General features: G+C 42.0%; 1 non-coding gene across 1 annotated transcript; it reads left to right on the forward strand.

Annotated features, from left to right (window-relative positions):
* The first annotated feature begins 12,250 nt into the window (after window positions 1-12,250).
* Trnat-ugu lies at window positions 12,251-12,324 on the forward strand. The gene has a single exon. It is a non-coding gene; the product is annotated as a tRNA-Thr (tRNA).
* Window positions 12,325-23,132: the final 10,808 nt, after the last annotated feature.

Genomic DNA, 23,132 nt, shown 5'->3' on the forward strand with positions numbered 1-23,132 from the left:
TGGCAACGATAAACAAAGCCAACAGCGTTATATCTACAACACTTGCCGAAGTTGACATTTCGTCAGAAAGGAACGCAAGGAATTTCGGAGTGTGTGAAAGAAGTGGCAGTCGAAATATTAGCGTTTCTGCAAGATGAGTCAGTGAGACTTATGGTGTTACACACGCTCGACTGTGCGGACAGTTTACATGAGGAGTACAACGATGACAATACATGCTTAGCAAGCGAAAGTGATGTAAGTGAAAGTGATGTTGAAACAAGTGTCTAGTCCTGAAGTTTATCATCCTTTTCGGAAAGGAAGCCACAAATTTCGTCGCCAGTAAAATGTAGTAAAGTCAGTCGTTTTACAGGTAGTGCATACTATATATATGATTACGTACATGGAAGATCATTCGCAGCATGGTAATATATACAGAGTTCGGATAAATCCGCAGCAATATGCCCATGCAGTGCATGAAAAAACTACGGATATTCAAGGGAGGATGAGGCTGACTTGTTACAAAAACTGGTGTTTGCGCGTTTCAAGGGTACTCGATACAATCTACAGGATGCACACTATAGTGACCTACTACGTTATGCACATCAAGCTGCGCGCAACATAAATTACAATGATTTCAAGGAAAGCAATGGGTGTCTGTATAACTTCAAACAGTGCTACAGAATTGGAAGATGTAAGATAACGAAATTTCAAACAAAGCGTCAACTTGACGATGTTCACCGAATCCATCACTACTCCTCACTTCTATCAGTCTGTGAAATTAGCTTTAACCTTCACAGAATATAATTACGAATTTATCTACATCCCCGGAATATGCACGAATTCAGCCCAATCGTTTCTCTTCATCATTTATCATACTTCAAATAATTACAATTTAATACCAAACACCCCACAACGATCACACATATCCCTCTCATTCTGGTCCAGCTTGTCCTTCCAAATACTTTCGTTGGTAATCTATCTCAATAAAATTTCCTGAAACTGCGCCCAGTGAAATGACTTTATTCTTTAAAATAATTAATCAGCTATATTGCTGTCTCGTTGCTTTGAATACATATATATAGTTATATTCCTATGTCTTCAACATGAATATTCCCATGTACCTATTACTAACAATTACATGAAACCTGAAACAGATATCCAGTATATCTATATTTTTTACCGAAATTAAAGAAAACATCATAATTACTTTTCTTTAAGAATATACAAAATTACGTTGCTGAAAGAAAACATATATATTTACGTAACCATTGTAATTCATCTCTTATGGATCCCTGTCGACCAATCATAATCTTATCTGAAATCATGAAAAAATTACTAATATTACTATTAGAAAATTTATCTTCCTTTTCTTGTATTTCTTCATTCCCTCAGGAATTATACATTTTTAAATCGTGATGAGGATTTAATCCCTTTATATTTCTTGTCTCAGGATATCCTAAGACATATGCTCCTGGATTTGATATCCTAATCACTTCAAATGGTCCTTCATACATCAACTACCATTTTTTATTTGCCTTATTTAGTAGCGATGCACGAGGATCTGTACGTATCAATACTTTTTCGCCAATGCCAAAGGACTGTCTGCATAATATTCTTTTGTCAAATTCTACCTTCCTCTTTCTAGTCCTTTCAGTCAGATTAATTAAAGCTGTTCTTATCTTATCTTGCCATTGGGTTTCTCCTTCTGATATCTTTGGAATCTTATCTGTCCATTTGTTTCTTTCTCTTGCCTCAAACGTTAGTTCAGCAGGTGCAATGTTTGTGCTCATATGAGGCAATCTGTTCATCATTTCCTCAAATGTATCGAGATATTCTATCCATCTTGTCAGCTTCACATGGCAATATGTTCACATAAATCTATTTAATTTGTGAAAAGTTCTCTCGATCGTGTTAGCGCCAGGGTTATGTCTGGATGTTAATATTTGTGTGATGTTGGCTCGAGCTAATGCATGCCTCAACTTATATCCAGTGAAATTTGTAGTTATCAAGATGTCACCCACAAACAATGTTAGTTGAATCCTTAGTTCAGGTGCTAATGCTGCACTGATGTTCAAACCAAACGGAAGAACCTTGAAATGATAACTTCTTCCGACATATACAAATGCAGTACACTTTCCTGACTCTTCATCTAACTTGACCTGCCAGTACGAAACACGCAAATAGATTGTTGAAAAATACATTACTCCATTGAATTTTTGGATCAACTCATCTATATTTTCTGGGTGAGTACATACTGGTACAATAATTGTACCTTTCCACCTGGTTTCGGCACCATGAGAAATGGACTGCAGTCAGGACTGTTTGAAGGTTCGATTAGATTCCAGTATAACATCCTCTGTATTTATTGGTCCACTGCATTGCTTTGTCTCCAAGGAACAGAATAGAAACTATGGCAGCATGTTGTGTGTAGCTTGACATTCAAATGACATGTATAACCCTTAATGATACCGGGTTTTTCTTCAAACACACTTGCTTAATAGGATAGACAGTTGTGTCCTATGCACATCCTTAAGGTGGTCTGGCTCACTCAACTTCTGTTTTATCTGCTCGGATATTTCTATTGCTTGGATAACTAAAATCAAACCTGTTTTGTATTTTCGGCGCTCTTTCATTATCAATTGCAACTTTGGCCCTCTGCTGTACCTTCCATGTTTTCCTTCTTTCCTTAGCAAATCTACCTGGGCTAGGGCTCCGTCAATCCAAAAATTTACTTTCCTGGTAGAGAAGTCTAATTTTGCGTCCTTCTCCCAAATAGTTTCTAATCCCAGAACACAGTGACTATTAATTTATCCACAACTATGAACACCCATGTTATCGCTGCATTTCCTAGATCCAGTTTTAGCACCGTCTTGTCTTTAAAGGTTGTGGTTCAAATGGCTCTGAGCACTATGGGACTTAACGTCTGAGGTCATCAGTCCCCTAGAACTTACAACTACTTAAACCTAACTAACCTAAGGACATCACACACATCCATGCCCGAGGCAGGATTCTAACCTGCGACCGTAGCGGTCGCGCGGTTCCAGATTGAAGCGCCTAGAACCGCTCGGCCACACAGGCCGGCTTTAAAGGTTGTGATCACGTGCCAAACGCTTCCAGTATTTTACAGTGTTATTCAGGAAATGTCGGTAACAGGGTCTTCTTCATTATTTTATTAAATAAACTCATTGATACTTCGTTTATTAATGCACCTGTATCCAAAACTAGTATTACTGGGATACCCTCTATTTCAACTTTCATAGCAAAAATGTGTTCCAATGAATATTCCTCCACACATTTAGTTGTGTCAGCACAAAGCTCCTCTTCTATTAATCTTCCTATTTTGTACCTCATCTACATCTACATCTACATTTATACTCCGCAAGCCACCCAACGGTGTGTGGCGGAGGGCACTTTACGTGCCACTGTCATTACCTCCCTCTCCTGTTCCAGTCGCGTATGGTTCGCGGGAAGAACGACTGTCTGAAAGCCTCCGTGCGCGCTCTAATCTCTCTAATTTTACATTCGTGATCTCCTCGGGGGGTATAAGTAGGGGGAAGCAATCTATTCGATACCTCATCCAGGAACGCACCCTCTCGAAACCTGGACAGCAAGCTACACCGCGATGCAGAGCGCCTCTCTTGCAGAGTCTGCCACTTGAGTTTGCTAAACATCTCCGCAACGCTATCACCCTTACCAAATAACCCTGTGACGAAACGCGCTGCTCTTCTTTGGATCTTCTCTATCTCATCTGTCAACCCGACCTCGTACGGATCCCACACTGATGAGCAATACTCAAGTATAGGGCGAACGAGTGTTTTGTAAGCCACCTCCTTTGTTGATGGACTACATTTTCTAAGGACTCTCCCAATGAATCTCCACCTGGCACCCGCCTTACCAACAATTAATTTTATATGGTCATTCCACTTCAAATCGTTCCGTACGCATACTCCCAGATACTTTACAGAAGTAACTGCTACCAGTGTTTGTTCCGCTATCATACAATCGTACAATAAAGGATCCTTTTTTCTATGTATTCGCAATACATTACATTTGTCTATGTTAAGGGTCAGTTGCCACTCCCTGCACCAAGTGCCTATCCGCTGCAGATCTTCCTGCATTTCGCTACAATTTTCTAATGCTGCAACTTCTCTGTATACTACAGCATCATCCGCAAAAAGCCGCATGGGACTTCCGACACTATCTACTAGGTCATTTATATATATTGTGAAAAGCAATGGTCCCATACACTCCCCTGTGGCACGCCAGAGGTTACTTTAACGTCTGTAGACGTCTCTCCATTGATAACAACGTGCTGTGTTCTGTTTGCTAAAAACTCTTCAATCCAGCCACACAGCTGGTCTAATATTCCGTAGGCTCTTACTTTGTTTATCAGGCGACAGTGCGGAACTGTATCGAACGCCTTCCGGAAGTCAAGGAAAATGGCATCTACCTGGGAGCATGTATCTAATATTTTCAGAGTCTCATGAACAAATAAAGTGAGTTGGGTTTCACACGATCGCTGTTTCCGGAATCCATGTTGATTCCCACAGAGTAGATTCTGGGTTTCCAGAAATGACATGATACGCGAGCAAAAAACATGTTCTAAAATTGTACAACAGATCGATGTCAGAGATATAGGCCTATAGTTTTGCGCATCTTCTCGGCGACCCTTCTTGAAAACTGGAACTACCTGTGCTTTTTTCCAGTCATTTGGAACCTTCCGTTCCCCTAGAGACTTGCGGTACACAGCTGTTAGAAGGGGGGCAAGTTCTTTCGCACACTCTGTGTAGAATCGAATTGGTATCCCGTCAGGTCCAGTGGACTTTCCTCTTTTGAGTGATTTCAGTTGCTTTTCTATTCCTTGGACACTTATTTCGATGTCAGCCATTTTTTCGTTCGTGCAAGGATTTAGAGAAGGACCTGCAGTGCGGTCTTCCTCTGTGAAACAGCTTTGGAAAATATTCTGCTCATAGCCCCTACACCTTTCCTTGACCGCTCCTCCAGGGCACGATTCGGTCGGAATCAGTTTTCCGAGAGCGATTCATTTGCATGATCCGCACCCTCTCTCACTTCTGTAATAACTGGCGTTCGTTGCTTCTAGTCATTATCCATTGGCACAGAAGATTATGTCTGCCTATTATTGTTTTGCCAATTGGTAGAATTCGAGTTCACATTATTACCTGGATTGTATCTTCTGTCATGACGATTCTGTCTGTTTTTCCCGTATCTGAAATTGGTTCCATTACCGCTACACGGATTACGATGTTGGTCGTAATTATTGCAGTGCGGCGGAGCGCGATTTGCATTTCTCTCCTGAATCAGATAAATTGCTCGCTCGACTGCCGTAAGCATTATTCGACTGTGAGTACGCTCTATGTGTGTCTGGTCTTGCTTTAATACCTTAATATCTTCTCGGATCAAATCAATGGAGTCCAAGACTGACATGAATTCTTCTAAATTCTCCTCTGATGCGTGTATTAAGTTCCTCTAGTCTCAGCCGGAAGTTTCGCCTTCAAAATCCGCAGAATATCCTTGTGCGTTATAGGTTCATCCCAGTATCTTGCTTCATTTCAATACTTCTCAAATATCGTCGTAGGCTTCCTGTTTTTACACAGAACGCCTCCGGGTTAAAGACCTCTTTTCTTAATCGTTCTTGAACACCCCGTGAACAATACTTAGCAAGAAACGCCTTCTCAAATTCCTCGTACGTTTCGCATGTATCCGTCATATCTGCGGCCCATAACGCACCATCACCTTGAATGTATACTGAAACGTAACTGATCTTTCGCGCTTCAGTCCATGCCCTTGGTAGTACTCAACAAAATCCTCGTATAAATACTACCGGGTTTATGGATTTTTGGTCAGGTGAGAACGTCTGAAACTGCCCATGTTTCAACAATTTTTCCTCCATTAGCATTGCAGTGTACACATTATTAGCTTGCGGCTCTGCATACATTCCGTTATTATTTATATTTTCCTCCGGCGAAGCATGTCCATTACCATGACATGATTCATGGCTTGAGCCCTGTCTTCGTTATATTTCGCGCAGCTCGCTTCTGCAGTCTTTTACTGCCCCTCGCATCTGTTCCATATCTCTGGCTATATTTTCAACAGAATGGACTATTTCGTCCTTCCATTGTTTAAAAGCCACCCCTAATTGTTCTTTTACCTCTTTAATGTCGTCTTTAATATTTTCTGCAATTGATAAGCTGTCAATAGGCAATTTGCTTACCGCTTCTTTTATACTTGTATACTTTTATACTTGTGTACATAGCATCACCTGGTTTTCATTAGCGGATGCCCATTCATCTAATTTATTTGAGAAATCCTGTTTATGTTTACTGAAATTCTCTCGTATCAATTGATCACATCCAGAAGCTATGGTAGTTTCTGTTAATTCCACTACGGAATTTTCTACTTCCTCCTGCTTCGATTTCATGTTTTGCACTTCTTCAGTAATTCTTTTGATAGCCAAAGGAACTGCTTTTGCGCATCTCACAACTCGGTTATCTCATTTGAGATTTGTTGTTGCTGGCTAACTAATGCCTGAATTGCAGCTGACATGTCTGTTTGCTTTTGTCACAAATCTGCTTGCTTATGTGATACAGTTTGTACCACCAATAACATATCAATTTGCTTCTGTGACATGTCTTCCTGCTTTTGTAATACTGCTTGTACCGCACCTGACATAGTCGTTACCGATACTGACAAAAGTCTTAGTTGTTCTAAAATTTGAGCCATAGGATTTGTCTCCTGTTGAGACTAAGCTGCTGTCTCCTCCACATCGTATTTTCACCAATTTCCTGAACATCTAACACTTTCTCTTTAACCATTTTAAATTGTGATCTAGTTTTCACCATAACTAAATTAGAAAACACAAAATACCTATATTACACCATCTCATATAAAACTTCCTCCTGAAAAGAATGCACCAAATAAGTGTCTATGACTACTTCTGAGGAAAATACGGAAATGAAGTGAAAATATAGAACTATATTACGATATAAAGATTGAGACTATTCATCTTAAAAGACCAGATTGAGGTGAGATTGCCGACAGTTGTGCGTGTGCTTGCCTTATCCAGCTTGCAGCGATGTGAAGTTCTGCGGTGGGGATCGGGACTACTCAGCTCACACGACCGGACTCCACCAATTATATTGTACATGAAACACATACACAATATATGGATTAGTACATGCACAAATTTATGAAATGTATACAACAATTTTAGTTATTGGCCGTCCTGTACTCGGACACTATTATATTTTAATTAATTAATTTATTTATTTAAGAAGTTTTTTTAAGGAAATTCTCTGCTTCTTATTTATTTTTGGTATTTTTAGCTATGATTTCCAGTGGTTTTATTTAGGTTTTAGCTTCAGTCTTTTAAAACCTAAAGAATATAAGTCTTTGGTTTGAAATACCACAGGAGAGCAAGATATATGTCCCGCAGCATCGATCTCGCTGATACTCCTCGTCGGAACTGCTCCAACTGAAATCTCTAAAATGTTTGTTTCGCTACGAAGATTGTTGGGCACAACTAGCTGCTCTGTTGTATGATGCGTGTGGATTGATGTGTCTAACTTTTTTATCGACGAAAAGTTTATTGCTTCTGAGATATTCTCTCGAAGAATATTGACCATGAAAAGATGCAGGCCCGCACAATCATTCCACACTGCACCTCCGATCGATCCACGTCACGTGATATATGAAGAATGTTTGTCAAATCTTTTATAAATTGATAAATACACACCTTGAATGCGTATTATTTTCTTGAATTTGATTATTGTGCCATCGACTAACTAAACATTCACAATGGAGATTAATAGCGTCGCACAACAATAGCAAAATCTCTCCTACATAAAACACGTCCGATCTCTGTAATCGCCATACAGAGTCTTCAAATATACATCTTTGGTTACTTATTCCAGAGAGATGCATCCGTAGCACGGATTGTCTGATTTTCGCAGGCAATTTGTGCTACTCTCAGCATTAATAATTCGCCGCACCTGATCTTTAGGTTCTATCATTTACAATCCATTGCAGCTGTCATTCGTTTCAGCCAAGGTTATCGTAGAACATCCATATCCGTGGTTTATACAATGATGTGCAATTAACAGTGAAATCATTATTTTAATTTGTCCTTAATTACGCTTTGGAGGCTAAGAAGCCAATCGAGATACAGCTCTGTATTTCGAAGCAGTTGAGAATATGCGTAAATTTTTTAGTCAAAGCATGCTGCAGCGGCGGGATTTAAAAATTTGTTCCATGAGAATTACCAAGCTGACACGGAAGACACCTAATCCAACGTGTTGGGCTGGCAGTTAAGGAACCACTTATACACCTAGAGATGTGTCGATGTTCTTAAAACTCTGGCAAACATAGTTCGTATTATTAAGAAAAACAAACGAAGCAAAGCGATAGATCAAAAATATATTCTCAGCCGTTTCAGATTAATTATACAGGCTGACTCACCTGCTCCTACCTATGGGTTTTATGCATCCTGCAACGCCTCCAAATACCACGAACAAAATTTTCATGTTGTCTTGCTCATGATGCGCAAAATAATGGTGTTACAGAGAAATAGACAGGACCTATTTTTGCAGAAAATTTAAGGCAGTTGAATTTTGTACTGGGATACGTTTTCGCTGGAGGCCACGGTTTTCGAGTTATTCAAGAGAAACGCATTTGAAGATAATTATGTACATTTTTTTAGTAATTCAGAAACTACGATCTCTAGCAAAATCGCATCCAGTTACAAAATTTAACGACATTAAATTTCCAAGAAAATGTTTCAGTCCTTTTTCTCTGTAGAGTAACAGTTTGCGTTTAGTGAAATAGAGAATATGAAAATCGTGCGCATAGTATTTGAAGACGTTGCAGGTTGCTTAAAACCCACAGCTAGGGGCAGTGAATCAGCCTGTATCCCATTAGTAAGAATTAATACATCACGTAGGACATTGCAGTGTGGAAGTATGAACGTTGTAGCTGCAAATGAGACGTTACAGCTGCAAAAGACTTCATAGGAACGGCGCTCTCAGAAGTAAACATTGAAGATTTGGGTTTTACGTTCTGTTGACGACGAGGTCACTAGTGACGGACCGCGAGTGGGATGGCGGAAGGGTGGGTAAGGAAATAGGCCGTATCTTTTAGAAAGGAAATATCCTGGGATTTTCCTTAAGAAATTAGTGATAAGGGGGGGGAGGGGGGGGGGGGATCACGGAAAATCTAAATCTGAATTGGCGAATGCGAGTCTTGCGCCTTACCACTGCGACATACCGTTCGGACGACATACCGCTCGGATGTTGACAGAAATAGCTACCATCGAAGGATCATACGATATACTACTTGACAAAACGTTCAACGTCTGTGAAAGTGGGCCATTGAGCTAAAACGCTCAAAGAGGCGTACGTCAACAAACTTTGCGAGGACTAGAGGCTGACAGAGCATTTAAGTGGATTTAATGTGACGTTTTATCCAGTGACTGACAGTATTATTTGCAACTAAATGCCTGGTTTTATAGAATGATGTACTGTTATAGGTGCGCACGTAACAATACTACTTTTACATATCTACCGCCTGTCACGACGATTTTAATATTGAAGCACACAAACTTTTCAGTGAAATTTCCTCATGACCTTTCTCTTCTGCTAATGTTGGTAAAAAGTTTATCTAAAGCATAAACATAAAAAACAGTAACTTGTTTACAATACTGAGAGAGCTGATGTCGAATTACCTTGATGTATTCGCAGCCGCCCTGATGTATTTCTTGCCATCAGTATGACAGAGCACATGGCTGCGTCCCCTTATACGCGGTTCCGTATAGATCGGAGAAGCGATCACTACGGTACGATTTTTTTTTTTTTTTTTTTTTTTTTTTTTTTTTTTTTTTTTTTTTTTTTTTTTTTTGCCCATCCGCTACATTGGAATCTGGCAGTTTTTAATCCATGACGTACCGTCTTTTAGCGGTGTCTTGTGTTGACGGACAACGAATGTTGGGTAAAAAGATCTCGAGCTTTTCCGCTCTAATGTTTTAATCATATGTTCATCTGAAGACGGTAGTGACCCAGTAATAAAGGATTAAATACAGCTGAAGCGGTTATTAATATCCAAGAGGAATACCCAAGACGTTTAAGAAAAGCTACAACCGTTGCAAAAACTGAGCGAACTTCTCCCGAACTAAACAGATTTTTGAGAAGCACTTACGTCTTACAGTGAGTCAGGCATAGTTACCCGGTTTGGTAACAATCAATAGGGGAAGTGTGAAGCGAATGGTCAGAAGATTGTTTGACTGGCAAGAGAGTGTGTAACACAAATGTCGAAGAATCGTAACTAGCATAACTCGTACAAGACGCCAAATATTTCTCAAGAACGTGCTTGGAAAATTTCAAGACTCATCTTTCGGCGCAGAGACCACCGATGCTCAATCCCGTACGCAGCTGATCCGTGGAGATTGTGCAGGTGAAAGTAATCCTGCAACTGAGGCGCAGAAGCAGTTACTCTCACCACGTTCCATTCACTAATGTAGCGGGAACAGACTTTGATTTATAGTTTTAAAAAAGTTTTCGTCCACGCAGTTTACAATGATTTACAGATTAAAGACGAAGGTGCAGTCGTATAAATGATGCAGGAAATGAAATAGCGTAAACAAATGATTCTTTTTTTAAAAAAACGGAATATTTTGCACACACAAAGTGATGAAAAACACATTTAAATAATATTTGTTTTATGGACCGAACTGTTTAAACTCGCGTAATCGCAGCAACGTGGGGTACATCTACATCTACATACATACTCCGCAATCCACCATACGGTGCGTGGCGGAGGGTATCTCGTACTACAACTAGCATCTTCTCTCCCTGTTCCACTCCCAAACAGAACGAGGGAAATATGACTGCCTATATGCCTCTGTACGAGCCCTAATCTCTCTTATCTTATCTTTGTGGTCTTTCGCAAAATGTAAGTTGGCGGCAGTAAAATTGTACTGCAGTCAGCCTCAAATGCTGGTTCTCTAAATTTCCTTAGTAGCGATTCACAAAAAGAACGCCTCCTTTCCTCTAGAGACTCCCACCCGAGTTCCTGAAGCATTTCCGTAACACTCGCGTGATGATCAAACCTACCAGTAACAAATCTAGCAGCCCTCCTCTGAATTGCTTCTATGTCCTCCGTCAATCCGACTTGATAGGGATCCCAAACGCTCGAGCAGCACTCAAGAATAGGTCGTATTAGTGTTTTATGAGCTGTCTCTTTTACAGATGAACCACATCTTCGACGGAGCAATAGCTGGCGCTCTTCGGTTTATTTAGCACTAAGGCTCACAACTAGTCTAATTTCAATCCTTCAAAAAGCACAAACACAAAACAGAACAGAAAAGAATCCTTCAAAAGCGTATAAACTTAAAGAAAGATAGAGACAAATTGATAACCTCAGTGCTAAGTGAAGCGAACAGAGCAACTCTTCCTTATTACAAGCGCAAAAGCGCCTTAACACACGTCCGCTTGACGCCGCGACCTCAGGCAGCGGTCTATGACGTCACGACAAGACTTTTCCACGGAAACGTACAAACAGTTCAGCTTGGTGAACTTGTTTAAGTTTTAGAATGCTGTCTGATGATGTCTCCAACATTAGGAAAAGAAACGTTAAGCAGAGGGACATGTTTTGGAGCACGGCTAATGCCCATCAAACAAAATACGCCAAGGACGCAATTACTGGCCGTGAAAGTTAGCATAGTATTTAAGTGATGCAACAGTTTATGTCACTAGATACCTACATTTCATTAGCAGTTTAAATTTTCACATAGATCTTAAAACTCAATAACTTCTTCGACACTGTCTTATCGTTCTTGTTTTGTTTTGCAGGACAGTATTTGATATTATTTCACTTTTTGTGAGATTATTCAGTACGAGCGGACCCAGCAATGCTTCGTAATCGCTAAATATGTACGGTAACTTGATACACATCCTAATCTCCTTCTGCCACGCTTGTCCATCCATCTCCTCTTTCCCTCTTTGTCCCTCTCCTCCTTCCCCCTATCTCTGTCAACTCTTCCTCCCCTTCCTCCCGCCTCTCTCTGTCCATCTCTTCCTCTACATATATGAAGGTCGTATCTGTTCCCGAAAGAACCGATACCATTGATGACCGTGCAGCTTCTCTAGAATGAAATGATAATTAAATCGACACCCTAGATGCAAACAGGAGTTGATATACGTCATTGGGGACATGTTGAAAATGTGTGCCCCGACCGGGACTCGAACCCGGGGTCTCCTCTGTGGCCTCGGTGGCTCAGATGAATAGAGCGTCTGCCATGTAAGCAGGAGATCCCGGGTTCGAGTCCCGGTCGGGGCACACATTTTCAACATGTCCCCAATGACGTATGACAACGCCTGTTTGCAGCTAGGGTGTAGATTTAATTATCATTTCATTCTAGAGAAGTTGCACGGTCATCAATGGTATCTGTTCTTTCGGAACAGATACGACCTTCATATATAGTTAAAATATGGCTACCCGGCCATTGACCTTCTTGTGCAAACGCACACGCTATGCCCCAACTCGTACGGGACTTGGTAGATTAATCTGCCACGAGTAGTGAGTGTGATGGGCAAACATCTATTAGGCGCACTACGAATGTAGTGGTGTGGACATGTTGGGAATGTGGGTCTCACGGGGAGCATGCAAGCGATAAGTCCCTGCAGGTGCCCTCGGTGGCTCAGACAGATAGAGCGACTGCCATGTAAGCAGGAGATCCCGGGTTCAAGTCCTGGTCGAGGAACACATTTTCAACGTGTCCCAAATGACGTATATCAACGCCTGTTTGCACTAGGGTGTCGATTTAATTATCATTTCTTCCTCTACACCCCTCTCTGACGGGGAAGCTTGTTTATTGCTGTTGCAAACGAAACCTTGAAATGAATGGCTAAAACTGTTTGGATCATTGGTATACGGAGCATGGGAGGACCTCGCCAGCTGCTGGATCCGTGAGGACAGTGGCTTCAGTGACAATATTTCGCATCTACGAACGGGTAGGATTACAAGGTTTTGGACGATTCACATTCCGTGGTGCCAGACGCGTTGGCCGAGCGGTTCCAGGCGCTTCAGTCAGGAACCGCGTGACTGCTACGGTCGCATTTTCCAGTCCTGCCTCGGGCATGGATGTGTGTGATGTCCATAGGTTAGTTAGGTTTAAGTAGTTCTAAGTTCTAGGGGACTGATAACCTCAGATGTTAAGTCCCATAGTGCTCAGAGCCCTTGGAACCATTTGAACATTCCGTGGTAGCATCCATATCAAAAGTCGATAAGCCATAAATAGAACTTTCCTGACTTCTGTTAAAAACGACTGTAACGAAGAAAACAAAACTATACGTTGTTGTATATTCAATTTTTGCTTAAAGTCATATATCGGGTAATTCAAAAAGAAAGAACAGATGTCAGTTGTTTATTACACACAAACTACGAGTATAAAAGATAGAAACAAATTTCGAATTTCATTGCATAGAGGAAGGTTCAAAGTTTTGACGCAGCTATGCTACCGTTTATTTGTAATAGCATGGCGACTACACCACAAGAGAAATCATTTTGTATGTTAGAATTTACTCGAAGCCAGTCCATTATTCAAATGCAACGGACATTTCGACGTCGATTCAGCAATAATTTGCCTCTGAACAAGCAAACTTATGACTGGCATACAAAATTCTTGCATATTCACGGGAAAGAGCATTGATCGTCCACGCACGACTGATGAAAATGTCCTGCGTATTCGAGATACGTTTACACAAGTCCCTCGGAAGTCCACAAGATGGGCAGGCCAGGAACTTCAATTTCCTTAAACAACGGTGGGTCGTGTTCTGAAACGACGCTCGCATATGAAGCCTTACAAGTTGCAATTACTGCAGCAATTTTGTTCCGACGATCATAAAACATACACGAATTTTGCGTTTCAGTTCTCCAGGATATGGCTGGCGAAACTTTTCCGGTGATGCAAATGCCCTTAACAGAAATTGCGGTGCCGAAGCCTTAAAACCTGGATTATGGAGCAACGGGAAAAAGTCATTTGGTGGGATGAGTCTTGTTTCACATTGTTTCCAGCTTCTAGCCGAGTTTACGTCTCAAGAGTAAAACCCTCTCAATTGGGAAGAGATCCGGCGACCTTGCTGGCCAGTGTAGGGTTTGACAAGCACGGAAACAAGGAGTAGGAACTCTCGTCGTGTGCTGCCGGGTATTATCCTGCTGAAATGTAACCCCAGAATGGCTTGCCATTAAGGGCAGCAAAAGAAGCCGTAAAATATCGGCGAGGTATCGCTGTGTTGTTAGGGTTCCGAGAACAGCAACCAAAGAAGTCCTGTTATGAAATGAAATGGAATAGCACAGCAGACCATCACATTTGGTTGTCGAGCTGTGTGCCGGGCGACAGTCAGGTTGGTATCCCACAGTTGTGTGTGAAATCTTATGGGACTTAACTGCTATGGTCATCAGTCCTTTAGCTTACACACTGCTTACCCTAAAGTATCGTAAGTATCTTAAGGACAAACACACACACCCATGCCCGAGGGAGGACTCGAACCTCCGCCGGGATCAGCCGCACAGTTCATGACTGCAGCGCCTAGATATCTCACAGCTGTTCGGAGCGTCTCCAGACAGGTCTTCGACCTGGAATCTCATTGACTGGAGGGAAATTGTGTTCAGTGATGAATGCCGTTTCGAACTGGGCCCCGATTACCAGCGAAGACGTGTCTGGAGACGCCCTGGAGGGCGGAGGGATACGAACCTGACTTTTGCCCGTCATACGGCCCGCCAACCAGGAGTGATTCTCTGGGGAGCCATTTCTTTTCACAGAAGGACCCCTTCGGATGTCATTCGCGGCACCCTTTCATCACAGCGGTAAGTCGACGATATCCTACCCTCGTTTTGTTGCCCTTCATGGCAAGCCATCCTGGGCCTACATTTCAGCAAGATAATGATTGCGCGCACGCGGCGAGAGTATCTATTCCTTGTCTTCGTGCTTGCAAACGCTACCTTGGCCAGCAAGGACACCGAATATCTCCCCCATTTGAGAATTTTTCGCTCTTCAGGTGTAAAAACGACTAGAAGTTGGGAACAGTGTGGAACTTGACTCATACGACCAAATGACTTTTTCCTGACTCTCCACAGACCAAGTTGTATGGCTTCGACACCACGTTTTCCTGTTACGGGCATTGGCACCACTGATGAGTGGATTTTCAATTCCGACTCGCCCTGCAATTCCAAATTTATGGAGCTCCCTTCATGTTGTTTTGGCGCTGACAGGGTCCGCAGGAGCGACAATTAGTTCTGTAGTGACTTTTGCAGCTGTCATCCTCTTGTTCTTTGTTACAGTCCTATTCAACTACCGTCCATCAGGATCACTCAACGTAGTTTCGTCCGCAGTGTGACTAAGCGGTTGTTGTTTTTACACTTTCCATGTACACGGTATAAATTTTCGATACCGTGCCTTTTGAAACGCCAAATACTTCCGCTGCTTTGGTTTCGGAAGCTTCCATAATAGGAGCAAGAAAAATTTTCCAGTGTATTCACTTAGCTGCGACATAATGCTCTCAGGAAGCTTTTCTGAACCGCGCGGGGTAGCCGCGTGGTCTAGGTTCCCTTGTCACGGTCCGCGCGGCTTCCTCCGTCGGAGGTTCGAGTCCCCCTCTGGCATGTGTGTGTGTGTGTGTGTGTGTGTGTGTGTGTGTGTGTGTGTGTGCGTGCGTTCTGTCCTTAGCGTAAGTTAGTTTAAGTTAGACTAAATAGTGTCTAAGCTTAGGGACCGATGACCTCAGCAGTTTGGTCCCATAAGATCGCCGGCCGCGGTGGCCGTGCGGTTCTAGGCGCTGCAGTCCGAAACCGCGGGACTGCTACGGTCGCAGGTTCGAATCCTGCCTCGGGCATGGATGTGTGTGATGTCGTTAGGCTAGTTAGGTTTAAGTAGTTCTAAGTTCTAGGGGACTGATGACCTAGGATGTTAAGTCCCATAGTGCTCAGAGCCATTTGAACCCATAAGATCTTGCTACAAATTAAAAAAAAAACTTAAAAAACTTTTCTGACTACGGCTAATACTTGCAGCGTATTGGGAAAATTTTACACCTGCTGTTTGGGTCAAATACAATTACACAACCTGCAGGCATCGCTATCTTCTGCATTTATGTTCAGGCATGTATTTAGTGCAGTACTTCCATATTGTTGTCCGACTCCTGAATATAAACATTATATTTGATTATCTCCCAGTAAATTAATTATGAAAAACTCTGAAACTATCATTGCTTTGTGGACGGATAGGACTATAAGATAGTGATATTAGAATATTTATAAATTTTTATAAGAAATTTCACGATAGTTGTGCCTTCATAAGGCTTCACTGAGCAGAAACTATTCAAAAACCGCGTTGGTGCGGGCGCTGTTTGGCTTAGGGCTGTCTGTCCGGCCTTTTCCTGCTAGACGACATTGAAGACAGCGACTCAGCCTGTTTGAGTGTGTAATCAGACGAGTGGTGATTGGGTCTCTCCCTGGTGAAATCAGTAGAGTGTTCTACTGGAGAGAGCGCAGTGATTTCTAGGTGCAACGTTTCTTACCGTTACTAGGTTGATCTCTAATTACTGCGTGTTACACAGATTGGTTATGAAATTAGTTGCCTTGCTCAAGATATATTGCTTAATCAGCGCAGTAGTATTTGGCGCACTACACATGTTTGTGCTTGTATCTGGGCATGTGTGCACAAAATGGTTCAAATGGCTCTGAGCACTATGGGACTCAACTGCTGAGGTCATTAGTCCCCTAGAACTTAGAACTAGTTAAACCTAACTAACCTAAGGACATCACAAACATCCATGCCCGAGGCAGGATTCGAACCTGCGACCGTAGCGGACTTGCGGTTCCAGACTGCAGCGCCTTCAACCGCACGGCCACTTCGGCCGGCATGTGTGTACACATAATGGCAATATGCCTGTTGTACATTGTTCATATTGTTTCATAGTCCGCTTGTCTTGATCAAGTTCCTTCTCAATTAGCTGCGTCGCAAGATTATTTCCCTTCTTTAATGTGTTTCAATGACTATAAGGGACGTAAGGAGGTTTTACCCGTGGTCTAGTGGTAGCGTCTTTGATTCATAATCAAAACGCCTTCGGTCCCGGATTCGATCCCCGCCATTGCCTAAATTTTGATAAATAATCAGCATTGGCGGCCGAAGACATCCGGCATAAGAAATCAGCCTCATTCTGCCAACGGCCTTGTCAAAGAGGGCGGAGGAGCGGATAGAGGTTCAGGGCACTCTCTTGTCCTAGGGGTGGGAAATTGCCCCTAAAGGCGGAAGAATCAGCAATGATCAACGACATGAGGATGCAGAAGGCAATGGAAACCACTGCATTAAAGACACGTAACGTGTATCCACAGGACATGTGGCCTGTATTTGAAGAAGTGTCATGATGATCTCTCCATTGGCAAAAGATTCCGGAATAGTCCCCCATTCGGATCTCCGGCAGAGGACTGCCAAATGGGAGGTTGCCATGAGAAAAAGATTGAATAATCAACGAAAGGATAAAGTTCTACGAGTCGGGGCGTGGAATGTCAGATGCTTGAACGTGGTAGGGAAACTAGAAAATCTGAAAAGGGAAATGCAAAGGCTCAATCTAGATATAGTAGGGGTCAGTGAAGTGAAGTGGAAGGAAGACAAGGATTTCTGGTCAGATGAGTATCGGGTAATATCAACAGCAGCAGAAAATGGTATAACAGGTGTAGGATTCGTTATGAATAGGAAGGTAGGGCAAAGGGTGTGTTACTGTGAACAGTTCAGTGACCGGGTTGTTCTAATCAGAATCGACAGCAGACAACACCGACAACGATAGTTCAGGTATACATGTCGACGTCGCAAGCTGAAGATGAACAGATAGAGAAAGCGTATGAGGATATTGAAACGGTAATGCAGTATGTAAAGGGGGACGAAAATCTAATAGTCATGGGTGACTGGAATGCAGTTGTAGGGGAAGGAGTAGAAGAAAAGGTTACAGGAGAATATGGGCTTGGGACAAGGAATGAAAGAGGAGAAACACTAATTGAGTTCTGTAACAAGTTTCAGCTAGTAATAGCGAATACCCTGTTCAAGAATCACAAGAGGAGGAGGTATACTTGGAAAAGGCCGGGAGATACGGGAAGATTTCAATTAGATTACATCATGGTCAGACAGAGATTCCGAAATCAGATACTGGATTGTAAGGCGTACCCAGGAGCAGATATAGACTCAGATCACAATATAGTAGTGATGAAGAGTAGGCTGAAGTTCAAGACATTAGTCAGGAAGAATCAATACGCGAAGAAGTGGGATACGGATGTACTAAGGAATGACGAGATACGTTTGAAGTTTTCTAACGCTATAGATACAGCAATAAGGAATAGCGCAGTAGGCAGTACAGTTGAAGAGGAATGGACATCTCTAAAAAGGGCCATCACAGAAGTTGGGAAGGAAAACAAAGGTACAAAGAAGGTAGCTGCGAAGAAACCATGGGTAACAGAAGAAATACTTCAGTTGATTGATGAAAGGAGGAAGTACAACATGTTCCGGGAAAATCAGGAATACAGAAATACAAGTCGCTGAGGAATGAAATAAATAGGAAGTGCAGGGAAGCTAAGACGAAATGGCTGCACGAAAAATGTGAAGACATCGAAAAAGATATGATTGTCGGAAGGACAGACTCAGCATACAGGAAAGCCAAAACAACCTTTGGTGACATTAAAAGCAACGGAGGTAACATTAAGAGTGCAACGGCAATTCCACTGTTAAATGCAGAGGAGAGAGCAGATAGGTGGAAAGAATACATTGAAAGCCTCTATGAGGATGAAGATTTGTCTGATGTGATAGAAGAAGAAACAGGAGTCGATTTAGAAGAGATAGGGGATCCAGTATTAGAATCGTAATTTAAAAGAGCTTTGGAGGACTTACGGTCAAATAAGGCAGAAGGGATAGATAACATTCCATCAGAATTTCTAAAATCATTGGGGGAAGTGGCAACAAAACGACTATTCACGTTGGTGTGTAGAATATATGAGTCTGGCGACACACCATCTGACTTTCGGAAAAGCATCATCCACACAATTCCGAAGACGGCAAGAGCTGACAAGTGCGAGAATTATCGCACAATCAGCTTAACAGCTCATGCATCGAAGCTGCTTACAAGAATAATATACAGAAGAATGGAAAAGAAAATTGAGAATGCGCTAGGTGACGATCAGTTTGGCTTTAGGAAAAGTAAAGGGACGAGAGAGGCAATTCTGACGTTACGGCTAATAATGGAAGCAAGGCTAAAGAAAAATCAAGACACTTTCATAGGATTTGTCGACCCGGAAAAAGCGTTCGACAATATAAAATGGTGCAAGCTGTTCGAGATTCTGAAAAAAGCAGGGGTAAGCTATAGGGAGAGACGGGTCATACACAATATGTACAACAACCAATGGGGAATATTAAGAATGGACGATCAAGAGCGAAGTGCTTGTATTAAGAAGGGTGTAAGACAAGGCTGTAGCCTTTCGCCCCTACTCTTCAATCTGTACATCGAGCAAGCAATGATGGAAATAAAAGAAAGTATAGGAGTGGAATTAAAATACAAGGTGAAAGGATATCAATGATACGATTCGGTGATGACATTGTTATCCTGAGTGAAAGTGAAGAAGAATTAAATGATCTGCTAAACGGAATGAACAGTCTAATGAGTACACAGTATGGTTTGAGAGTAAATCGGAGAAAGACGAAGGTAATGAGAAGTAGTAGAAATGAGAACAGCGAGAAACTTAACATCAGGATTGATGGTCACGAAGTAAATGAAGGTAATGAATTCTGCTACCTAGGCAGTAAAATAACCAATGACGGACGGAGCAAGGAGGACATCAAAAGCAGACTCACTATGGCAAAACAGGCATTTCTGGCCAAGAGAAGTCTACTAATATCAAATACCGGCCTTAATTTGAGGAAGAAATTTCTGAGGATGTACGTCTGGAGTACAGCATTGTATGGTAGTGAAACATGGACTGTGAGAAAACCAGAACAGAAGAGAATCGATGCATTTGAGATGTGGTGCTATAGACGAATGTTGAAAATTAGGTGGACTGATAAGGTAAGGAATGAGGAGGTTCTACGCAGAATCGGAGAGGAAAGGAATATGTGGAAAACACTGATAAGGAGAAGGGACAGGATGATAGGACATCTGCTAAGACATGAGGGAATGACTTCCATGGTACTAGAGGGAGCTGTAGAGGGCAAAAACTGTAGAGGAAGACAGTGATTGGAATACGTCAAGCAAATAATTGAGGACGTAGGTTGCAAGTGCTACTCTGAGATGAAGAGGTTAGCCCAGGAAAGGATTTCGTCGTGGCGGGCCGCATCAAACCAGTCAGTAGACTGATGACCAAAAAAAAAAAAAGGAGGTTTAAAATTTCTTGTTCAGCTGAGGTACCTCCAGGTGTTTTGTAATCTGGCGTGTATGATCAGATGGTGCGTTGTAGAATTTGCTTTAGTGGCCACAATGCATGCACAATTTTTGAAATAAGTAAATAAGTTCCACGTGAGAGTAATTACCTTTATTGCTACTCCTTGTGTTCAGCGCTATGCTCCTTGTGTGATTGGATTTTCCTTGTATTTGAAAGAGGTTTGCCAACTATAATTTTTGCTGACTACCGTTGGGCAATTTTATTGATTCAAAAACTTGCAGAATTATTCAAGTAATTTGTTGCTCTTGTGTTTGAATATTATTTTGGGATATCTGAGGAGTGTTAATTTTCTTTTTAATTGTGAAATTTCATTGTGGCTCTCTTCAGCGTTGAACCGTTAAATACATTACGCTGTATAACACAAATTCAAAATTGAGAAAGCGAGACCGCTCACAGCTCAGTTCCCCTGTTGCCACAATAATGTTGGCCCTTAGGAAAACCTGTTTCCGTTCAAGTTTTGTTCATGGTTCATGCGGTCGCGGAAGGAGGCGTTCATTTACGTGATTTCGTGTTGGCGTCATGTAGAGATGACAACCCTAGAGCTGAACGTGTCCTCGCCCTTACCAAAAAGTCGTAACAGAGGTAGATCAGTGCAGCTTCCTTACAGGGTTGGCTACGCAGACCATATTTTTAACCGAGGTGGTACAATAAACAGCTATCAAAGAGCGAGGGACACCGTTCTCCACCTCATTCATCTAATTCGTTGCTCAGTCTTGTCTCATTCGTTTCTCGTTCGTTTATCGTGGCTTCTTCATTCTTTGTTTTAACGTGAATATGGACGCAGCAGTCTGCCGCCATGCTAGATAACTGCGTGCTCTGATCTCTACTACTAAATTAGCGGAATCCAGCCCTGCTATTAATTCCGTCGTATAATGAGAACATGGTATGGATGGACGCCATATTTGAGGCCACGCTCGCCTGGTGTCGTGGTTACGAGCTGCCGACCTCTTTGTTGCTAGGTTGGTAAGTGCTGCGGTCAATGCCGCACCTTGCAACGAATCTCGAGTACTCTCATAGCTGAGTAACGACTCCCATGCTCTCTCCGCTTAGTTTCCCCCGAGTGCATTTCAAATTCGAAACATCTCCTTTCTTTTTTTTTTTTCTCCTGTGAAAGCATGGGTGTTACTTTGTCTGCTATCACCTTGTGTTTCCATTTTAATATGCTACCTCCTGTAGAAACTGAACTTCTCTATCTCTTTAATACTACTTCAATTCTGATATATTCCCGTGTATAACAGTACTGTTCACACTGATAATTAAGCGTTGTGGATTAGTGGCTTCCACAACGGAAAAGTTGTCTCAGATTTCATTTCTGTTGAAGAAAATCTCTAAATTGTGTTACAATTCTCCCGTTACTCGTCTCTACTGGTCCCACCTGTGCCTGTATATTCGTACAGCAAGTTTCGACAGAAACACCTGTTGTACGACGAGAAGTTCGACGCCGTCACAGTCATGGTGACACGAAAATTTCTTTGGAGTAAGAAATTGGTTTTGTGAGAGTAGGGATGGAAGCGACAGTTAGGGAAAGACTAATACCAAGGGTTACAACGCCTTATTCGAAACTTTTCTGCTATTGGATGATTGCACGACTGTCATCACTGGAAACAGTATGTGCACTGGACGATTTAAAGTGGAACGACCACATAAAATTATTCGTAGGAAAAGCAGATGCCAGACCGAGATTCGTTAGAAGAATCATCAGCAAATGTAGTCCATCAACAAAGGAGGTAACTTTCAAAACTGTTTGACTAATACTTGAATATTTCTTGACAGTATCGGATGCATGGCAGATAGGATTGATAGACGATACAGAGAAGATCCGAAGGAAAGAGCACGTTTCGTTACAGCTTCATTTAGTATTCTCAAAAGCACCACGGAAATAATCAAGCGACTACAGTAGCTGACGCTACAAATGAGGCTTTCTCCATCACGCGTGGGTTTACCGTTAACATTACGAGAGCGTACGTTCCTACAAGAGTCAACAAATACCGGATGACTCAGCAGCCCATACCTATGGGTTTTATGCAACCCGCAACGCCTTCAAATACCAGAGCAAGATATTCATATTCTCTCTCTGACTATGCGAAAACTATTACTTTTACATCAAAAATGAATGGGACTTTTTGTGTAGGAAATTTAATATAGTTAAACTTTGTACTGGGGTTCGTTTTCGCTGGAGGACACGGTTTTACAGTTAGTAAAGAAAAACGCATTTGAAGACCACTTTTGTGCGTTTTTCTTAAATAATTCGAAAACTACGGTCTCTAGCGGAAAAATATCCCAATACAAAATTTAACTACATTGAATTTCCTACAAAGAAATCCTGTTGATTATTTCTGTAGGTATCAAAGGTTGCATATAGCTAACGAGAGAATATGAAAATCTTGTGTGTGGTATTTGAAGGCGTTGCGAGCTGCACAAAACCCATAGATAGCTCCAGCTAAACCACCATGTATCCCAAGAATGTCTCGCGAAGAGACCATGAAGATAAGATTAGAGAGAGATTTGAGACCTGGAGGCTTATCGGCAATCATCTTTCCGCGAATCATTCTCGTCTGGAACAGGAGAAATGACGGTGGTACGCAAAGGACCATCCACCACGCACCGCAAGGTAGATTACGGAGTATCGATATAGATGTACACTATGTGAATAAAAATATCCGAACACCCTC

This window comes from Schistocerca americana, chromosome 3, assembly GCF_021461395.2.
Source record: "Schistocerca americana isolate TAMUIC-IGC-003095 chromosome 3, iqSchAmer2.1, whole genome shotgun sequence".
Lineage (NCBI taxonomy): Eukaryota > Metazoa > Arthropoda > Insecta > Orthoptera > Acrididae > Schistocerca > Schistocerca americana.